The sequence below is a fragment of the Lactuca sativa genome, chromosome 8, assembly GCF_002870075.4.
Source record: "Lactuca sativa cultivar Salinas chromosome 8, Lsat_Salinas_v11, whole genome shotgun sequence".
Lineage (NCBI taxonomy): Eukaryota > Viridiplantae > Streptophyta > Magnoliopsida > Asterales > Asteraceae > Lactuca > Lactuca sativa.
The window spans coordinates 183,305,342-183,314,895 of record NC_056630.2 but is presented as its reverse complement, the minus strand read 5'-3'; the positions used below and the strand labels follow the sequence as shown (position 1 = coordinate 183,314,895).

Sequence of the window (9,554 nt, the reverse complement as noted above, 5' to 3'; positions counted from 1 at the left end):
AAATAAATAAAAGTATCTATCATTTTTTTAGATAGAAATGGAAAGTAGGATGTCCTATTTGTTGCGATTTTTTTTCTTCCAATTTTAGTTTTATTAACATATTTCGACATATTGGAAATATTATCACATATGGACATATTGTCTAAATCAGATGTGGACATTAGGAGCGGAAACACAAGTACAAGAACTAGAGGGACTGAAACCAAAAAAAGGATGATCGACATTGACACTTATGTGAAAACCGAGGTTTTTAGGCCGCGCGTTGCGGCGGGAGTTTATGCAATAATTTTTATTGAGATGGGAAGAAATCATTAAGGGTCATTTTAGTGCATTTTGCAAATTTAATGGAAGTACATTGCTATTAATGGAGAATTAATGACAAATATAAATTACATATTTACATATTTACAAATACACCCATATACATTTGGTCACCTCTGCACAACTTATTTAAACGTATGTATATGTTTTACAATAGATATATTAACAAATCAATGAAAGTCAATTGTTATTTCTTGTATTTAACCCTAGTTTTAGAAATATTAAATATAGTATCATTGGTAAAAGTATTACTTTCTCAACTTGTGCTCCATAAGTAGGCTGCAAAAAACAAATAATAATGTTAAATTCTTCATGAACAAATTACATATTGGAACACAACAGCAGACAAAGAGCCTTAGTTGTGTCCAAAAAAAAAAAAAAAAAATCACACATGATTTTTTATCACAATTTTCATTTTTTTATTTTATTTATTTATTTATTTATTTGCGTTAATTTAGAAAATTGTTTGGACTCGTAAAGCAAACTAAACCGTAAGATTACCCAATGGTTAATTCAAAAAAAGGAATTATTGGTGAAATATCAAAATGCATAATTTAAAAATATTTAAAACTTTTAGAGTTTGATCGAAAAAAAGAGCTAATATTAAACCGCAAAAAGTGCCCAAAATCAAGATTTTTTATTTTTTTTTTTTATTTTTTGTAATTTATCCTATAATTATCTTTGCAGACAATAAATAACTCAAGAACAATCAAGATCCAAGTTGCATGCTTTCTATAAATGAAAATAAAGATGGATAAATCTTCACCTTAATCACTTCAACATTGGTGTGAATCATGTCTTCAATAGCCCTCTCTATTTAATGGCCCTAGTAACGATCATATCTCACCTTCATATAATTCCATAACGAAAGGAACAACATTATCATCTTCATAAGTGTCTTTTAAGCCCCCAATATTCTGATGTGGTGGCATTACTGGCATATGTTTCATAATCCCAACTTACTTCCTTACATCTTCAATATGCGCCCTTGTTCTAAGCTTCTTTTTTGAAATTGATTTACAGGCAATACTTTACAGGTAGATTTATCGGTACACATATATGTAATTCCAAACTCTGCTCCACCCATCTCCTTACCAAGTACATACTGTTTGAGTTACAGATATTGAATGTGAAAATCATTAATTAAAATGATAAAATCACATATTTTAAGGCCTACAACATAAGTATGCTCTAAAAAAATATATCTTACTCGATGCATGTCCCCTAGTTAATCATTAACCCAAAGTCTTTTCTAGAAGACTATAATAGTCAAGTTTTACAAAAAAAAAAAAAGTAATAGTAATAATGAACTTATAGTTGTAGTCTTCCTCTAGCATACAATTCCAACATGCATTAATAATGCCACATAAGAAATGTGGAAAACTTTAATCTCATATAAATTATTATTAATAAAATAAAAACATACATTAAAGGAATAGTTATTCTGTTGAGCAGCGTATTATTCCATAAGATAAGCTTGCTTTTAGTGACAGTTCCCAAATTAAAATCATGCTCAACAACTATAATAAACGATTCAAAATAAAATTAAAGCAGTAATAAAAGTTCAGATGAGTACAATCGGGTATAATTAGAGGGAAAAAATTACCATTGAAGAGTGTTAGAAATACACAAATGTTTTGGCTAAAAAGATATAAATTATTGAAAATTCTGGACACTGTGTCGCCTTTAAATTCACCAAGAAAGCCAAGAAACATCATGCAGATCATAACTCTTAAGTATATTAGTAAACCAGTCATAGTTGTCTTGAAATCTTCAACATCCACACTCAAGACTTAAAAAGAGACATGAGAGAGATGTTAAGATGATGTTACCTTAGAAGGGGTTGGCCATGAATGATGTTGATCATAATGAATACATTTGTAGGGATCATTATAAAAAAAAAAAAATTGGATGGTTGGCCAAAAAAATAAAGAAAATAGCATATTATCATAAAACTACAACAAAAGGTCTTTTGACTTAAGCTAATCAAGATAGGCTAAAAATGATAATTGGTCTTTTGTCTTAAGCTAATCAAGATAGGCTAAAAATGATAATTTCTTTGGGGAGATGTTTAAGTCTTGTATCAGCAGATTTTTCCCCTGATCTTTATATAAAAATTGTTATCAAATTTTTTTTAAGATGTCTTTTTCATCATAGATCGCCTGGATGTCTACTTGATACTTCCTTGCATGAACCACTCAACATAACTAATATGTGAATAAAAAACAACAAAAAATCCACAATAAGCTATGATAAATCAACAAAATGAAATCTTTACAAACTCATGACTAAATGATCATTTTACCCTCAAATAACAAATAACAAAAAAAAAAAACCCACAAATCTTTTCAGCATAAATCGTGAAATATATGAATAAAAATAAATGGTACCTGAACTTGATCAACGTAGATCCCCTTTCCCCCAATTTCACATTACAATTTTAAGTTTTGATTTATGATTCTTCATGTACCTGCGTATGATACTTGTTAAATGAAATTAAAGCTTATGTAGAGAAAGATTAGAAAAAAGGGTCAAAAAAATGGTGCTTGAATGTGGCAAAGTTCATGACGACGGTGGTGAGTGGTAAGTTCTTGAGCCATTGGATGTCAGAATAAATGATATCGATATGAGAAATATTGGAAATAGGCGGTTCATGTGTGTGTTAGTTTGTAGAAAGAAAAATAAAGTGATCTATGAAAAAGGAAAGTGCACTGCGAAAAGAAGAGAAGAAATAGTGGTACTGGTAGCCGGTGCGGAAATGTGCCCAGTTATATTTAGGGTTTATCTGAAAGAGAGGGGGAAGGGAAACAGAATATTGTGATGGCGCTGGAAATGGTGCGGTGTTTTGGTGGTGAGGGTTTCTAAATACAAAATAGATAGTGAGAAGCACACCAATGGTAGTGAGCGTGAGATAAGAGAGTGTAAGGTGGGGGGAAAGAAGGAATACATGAGAACGAAGAAAATCGGTTGCCTACTCGTCTCTATTCAAATCCTGTACCACCGGTTCCCTGATTAGAAGCACAGTACTCCAATATTCTTTCTTTTTCATAGATTTTAACTTTTTGAACTTTGATCTTCATGGATTCGAGATGAACATGAAATCCATATCCACGTCATCTTCTAAGTACGAAAAGCAAATTATCAACCAAAACAGCTAAAAGTCTTGTTAAGCAAAAATGATGAACAAATCGATATTTTCCTTTGTCTAGGGTTTTGACATATTTGGTTTACCTGGGCTAGCAGTAAATGGAAGACCTCTTTGGCTCCTAACAGTGCAGTAGAAAGAGGAGAATGGGTGAACGTCTGTGAGATGTTATATAGTCGGTTCTTTCCCGATCTGTTCACCTGAGAACAAAGAAACAAACTAAAAACAATTCATGTTGGGTCAGCCTTAAAATAAACAAACAGAACTTGCAAACGATTAAAAAAAAACAAAAGAAAAAACATTAGAAAAGGTACTAACAACCGAAAAAATTGCAAGTTTGTGAGGTGAGGCAAGGTCATGGTTCTAGAGGGCAACGATTCGGCGGTGGTGCTCTGGTTATCTAATGATGGTGGTGGAGAAGGAAGAGAGGAGACAAATGAAGAATATGCAGCGAGTTCATGGAGGGGGATTCTTACGGGAGATGTGGAGGTGACAGTGGAGTTTCGTGTGTTCAAATGGAAGATTGAAAGAGAGGTGTCTTCCGTTTTGAGAAGAAGCACATGCTCTTTAGTGATTTAAAAGTCAAGATGCCTGTAGTAAAGCATAGTAATATCACTATAGAGTGATGTGCTCTTATCTACAGGAGATAACATTTTGTCAAATGTTAGTTTTTACAATATCTATTAGGCTATCATTTAACCACTGATCAAATTCCATTAATTAATTATATCGTGAAATATATTTATTCGGTAATAATGTTCAAGTAGAAAACAAATTAGAGATAGCAATGCTATGGAACCCAACACAACCACTTAACAACATAGTGAAATAATTGTATATTTCATCTTCATTGGGTTTTTTTTATAATCCTTCTAAAAATTTAGTCTTACTATATACAATTTTACGAATATAACTCATTATTCAAATAATACTTATCGAAACTTTTTACTTCTTTTCCATTACTATAATTATACAACATATCTCTAATGCATCGACAAATAACCACTTTTTGTACATTCAATATCTAATAAGTGTTTGTTTTCCTTTATGTATGTATAGAATACTAGGTGTGAAACTCGTGTATTACACGGATTGATTTAAAAAAAATATTAAACATTAAAATGTAAACAAAAAATATTTTTTAATATACAACTTTAAAATAAGAAAAAAAACAACGTATTTATTGCATTTTAATATCATATATATGATATTTAATAGTTTACATATATATGTATATGACTTTAATTTTAAAAATTAATACAAACCAAAAATTGACAATTAGATAATATTTATTTTAAAAATACCATAAAATGACAAGTGTCAAAATTAATGAGAGATTGACATATGGCAAAAAAAATATTCATTTATTAAGGAGGATATAAACTTCATTAACACAATATCTATTAGGAAAATCAATTTAAACATTTCACAAATAATAATAATAATAATAATAATAATAATAATAATAATAATAATAATAATAATATACAACATATATCTAATCCATCGAAAATAACCACTTTTTGTACATCCAATATCTAGTAAGTGTTTGTTTTCCTTTATGTATGTATAAAATATATAAACTTCATTAACACAATATCTATTAGGAAAATCAATTTAAACATTTCACAAATAAATAATAATAATAATAATAATAATAATAATAATAATAATAATAATAATAATAAAAAAGTATAGAGAAAATGACCAACAATATTTATTTATGTTTAATCAATGATTAAATTATTTGTATGGAAATGATATTGCTTATTAATTATGTTTAACCAATGATTATGTGACAACCCAAAATTTTTTGCTTTATAAGTCCAGCCAATCGAGGATCAGACTAAATCTTTTTTTGCCTTTTAGTCTAGTTAAAGGTCATTATAATAAGCCTAGTACACTTAAGGATTGAGTGTTACGAAGTATTAGCTCGAGATTAGAAGGTTGCAATCAAGCCGGAAACTCCATCACAAGGAGTTTACGGCCGCAAACTAGAGTTTACGGACGTAAACTCTTGATGGCCATAAACTCCCCTCCTTTATATAAGTGTGGACTTCATTTCTTCATTCTCTTCCTTCTTCGGCCGAAATCTCCTCAGACTCTCTCAAGTATCATCAAGTTCATCATCCAAATCCTCCAAAAATGTAAGTGTTCTTCCCTCTAGTTGTTGTTTCCTTCTTAATCATGTATCATCCTTTGATTCATCCATGAAAACACCTCTTTTTGTCTAGATCTTCAAATCTTCATCTTTCACCAAGAACACATACCTGTTCTTGGTGGCCGAAAACACCTTCTAAGGCTTCTAAATTGTGAGTATTCCTTCCATATACTTGCTATCTAGTAGAATCATTAGCCTTAATACCTAGATCAAACAATTGGTGGATGATTCCCAGGAGTTTACGGCCGTAAACTCCCTGGCCGTGAACTCCCTTGACCGTGAACACCCTTGTGTGGTCGTAAACTCCTCTTTGTGGCCGTACAATCCCCGTTAGTCAATCACATGTGATTCAACACTTCATTTCAAGTGTTTCCTAGTCCCTAAGGTTGTTTCCTGCATATTAGTTAGTTAAAACACTAACTTCATGCCATTATATGTCATTAGGACTCGTTTGTGTCTCGGGAATACATTCATGGAACTTCTCATCCATCCTTACGCGCATACTCGTTTGAATCACCCACATAAGGTGAGTTCATACCCATATAATCAATCTTTTAAACTATTTTAAATGCTTTTAATGGGGGGGGGGGGGGGATACAAGTTGAACACAATGATAATTGTGTAAATGTTTGTTATAAACACCTTTTAAATGTTGCTTATGTTTTCATAAGTGATCAAAACATTTCAAAAACTCTTTTTAAGTTATTCTACTTTATAGTTTATAAAACTCCGTTTTTAAAGTACAATCATAACTTAGTATATAAATGAGTCCTTTTCAGTAACAGTTCAAGTAAACATGCTAGTAAACTATAATAGGTATAGTTTAGGGGTTCAGTTCATACTAGATACTAGAACATACAATAAAGAGAAATGTAACAACCGTCAAAATTCGAGTCGGTTCTAGATTTGACTAAACTTAGTTGCACGTATAGGCACGACACATACTAGACTTAGTAACTAGAAGCTAAGTTATAACCAACTAGGAACTTGGAAGCAATTAGAAATAATGGATAATGTAACAGCCCAAAATTTCAAATATCGATATAATTATGATTTGGGGGTGTTTTAAGAAGGGACTCGGCGAGTTGGAGCCTAGACTCGCCGAGTAGGATCGCAGACCGGGTCGCGGGTTCACGACTGGACTCGACGAGTCCAGATATGGACTCGGCGAGTCTGCGCTGTTTGGTGAAAACCCTAACCGTTCAGGTTGGAACGTATAAGAGGCACTTATTGGCCGTCATTGTTCATTTTGGCCTTCTGAGAAGAACCCTAAATCGATTGGGTGCATCTGGAGCAAAGTTTAAGGGCCATTGTTGATCTTGGAAAGTTTGTGGTGCAAGGAAGAGAAGGGCTTGGCTAAAGGAACAACAAGGGAGTCACGTTCTGAGGATTTGGGGACATAGAGGGCACATTATTCAGGTAAGAATTCGAATTATGCTCTGCTATGTTGATGTATCATGGAATTAGGGTTTATGGAACCCCTTTGTGATTAGATTAAGTGTTACCCTAGTCCCCCAAACAACTATAACCCTATATTAGGACCTTAGAGGTCCAGAAGGTCCCATGCTTGTGTATTTCGGGACAATACTTATCTCAGGGAGCAGTTTGATCGACTGCATGGCATGGACTCGACGAGTCTGATGAACAGACTCGGCGAGTAGCTTAAAGAATAACTGGGACTCGTCGAGTTGTTCTTCAGACTCGGCGAGTTAAGTCGGGGTGGCCCCGCGATTCTTCCAGGAGGAACTCGTCGAGTAAAAAGGGGATACTCGACGTGTAGAAAGGGTGTCTTAAGGAATCGGTGAGTTTAGGGCGAATGGACTCAGAGTCGTTGAACTCGGCGAGTCTTGGGGTGACTCGGCGAGTTAGATCGCGGGTTGAGTGAAGTTCTGAGTATGGGGACTCGGCGAGTCATAGGGTTGACTCGGCGAGTAGGGTCAGTCAGGGGTTGACTTTGACCTTGTCTTTGACCAAGGATTGACCAGTGGTTCCAGGGGTATTTTGGTAATTGTTGTTATTGTTGAGTTCAGTGCATTGGTGGCTATCCAGAGGTGGAGATCGTATCAGTGATCGGAGTAGCTTGAGCTATCTGTTCAGTCGGCAGTTTCGAGGTGAGTTATCCTCACTATATCGCTAGGGTTTATGGCATCAATGCCAACCCTTTTATCGGATGGAAATCCGGGTAGTTGTCAGTTGTTATATGTTATGGGCCGGAAGGCAATACATGTTATGGGCCGGAAGGCATTACTATGTGGACCGGAAGGTCATGGCCTGGAAAGGCGTATGTATGCATTTAGTATGTTGACTGATTCATAGGGTAATGTTATGCTAGTGACCGGCCAGACCGGTATGTTGTTTAGAGTAATGCTATGATATGTGATCTGTTGATCGATTGTTGTCTATGAACTGCTATATGATTATTATTGTTATGTTATATATGCATTTTATGCTTAAGGGCCGGAAGGCGATATGTTATGGGCCGGAAGGCAATATGTTGTGTGATGGACCGGAAGGTCAGGGCCTGGAAAGGCGTATATGTGGTTGGTATTCTGGGGGTATCTCACTAAGCTTTCGGGCTTACAGTTGTGGTTTTATGTTTCAGGTTCTCAAGAGTCTGTGGCAAGGCAAAGGCGTGATCGTACCGTTCCTCGCGTTGGTGTTTTATGAATTGAACCTGGGAAATTACTCTGTTTAATAATGTATTGAAAACCTTTTTGCAACGATGTTAATAAAATGGGTGATTTTGAAAAGTTTTAATTGATTTGAAATTTTGGATGTTACAAGTTGGTATCAGAGCCTTGGTTTGAGTGAATTGGGGAAACATTCGTGTGACCCCAGTCTCAAATCGAGGAAGATTTTAAAAAGAGAAATTAAAATGGTTTTCAAATTAAGTAAAAGGAGGACGCGGAGGTACGATCAGCCAGAGCCAGTAAGTAACCCCAAGATACCATACATGATATTGTTTTATTTGAGCTTGATAGAACAACATGCTAGAGTTAGGCTAGGGATCTTCAGGAATTCATGATAATGTTGCCTGATATGTGATGCCTGTAGCCTAGGGTCCCTTATGGGATGTTCTCAGTGTTCCTCTAGTGGTGAGGGTTGATAGTTGTTATGCATGTTCCCTAGGGTATTGTGGTAGTACTTCATACAAATATGGGTAGGTGTGGAAGGTAGTATGGGCCCGTACTACTGAAAGCACAGGACCCATACGCGTATCAGGGAAACCATGGTCCCTAGGGTAGGGTTGCGAGGGTTGGGTCCCAGAATTTTGGGAAGTGTCTGAGATTGGTAGGGTGTCTTCATTATGGAGATCTCGAGGCATGACGATAGTGGATCCGGATCAGGATCGGGAGCTGGAGAGCGAGTTCCGGGTGGATCGGTGCCGTCGGAGGTTATCGATTGGACGAGCACGAGCGAGCGGGATGCGAGGATTCGCGAGATCCTGCGTGATGAGGTTGCTGCATTGTTACGGGCTGAGTCGCCAGAATTGTTGGGTCGATCAGGATCGCTATAATTGAGTAGTTTGATGAGCGATATGCGGCTCTCGCAGAGACGGCTGCCGCGGCAGTTACAGCGGCTGTAGCAACGGCAAAGAGAGGATCTAGTCGGGGTTTTCAGTATCGGGACTTCTATTATGCGAAGCCTCCCACATTCGATGGAGTTCAGGACCCGATTGCTGCTATGAGATGGTTATCAGACGTGGAGGGGTGTTTCTCCACGAGTTTATGCCCTGCTGATCAGAGGGCGAGGTGTGCTCTGGACCTATTGGTGGAGATTGACCATGGGGTCATATTCTGACGCGCAGAGGGCTGCGGTTTCAGGGAGATCAGTTAGAGAGATGTTCAGTACTCGCTATGTTCCGCGAGATGAGAAGGAGAGATTTGCTCGGGAGTTCCTTGAGCTGAAGCAGGATTCGGAGTCGGT

At 35.9% G+C, this 9,554-nt stretch overlaps 1 long non-coding RNA gene across 2 annotated transcripts; it reads right to left on the bottom strand.

The window, feature by feature from the left end:
- Window positions 1-420: 420 nt before the first annotated feature.
- LOC111881797 (uncharacterized) lies at window positions 421-4,011 on the bottom strand. 2 transcript variants are annotated; one of them, XR_006185933.1, is made up of 4 exons: window positions 3,785-4,011; window positions 2,712-3,666; window positions 1,088-1,426; window positions 421-600 (listed from the first exon to the last, which is right to left on the bottom strand). It is a non-coding gene; the product is annotated as an uncharacterized LOC111881797 (long non-coding RNA). The 2 variants fall into 2 exon arrangements; XR_008225595.1 differs by lacking the exon at window positions 3,785-4,011 and having other exon boundaries at window positions 2,712-3,770.
- Between the last annotated feature and the right edge of the window lie 5,543 nt (window positions 4,012-9,554).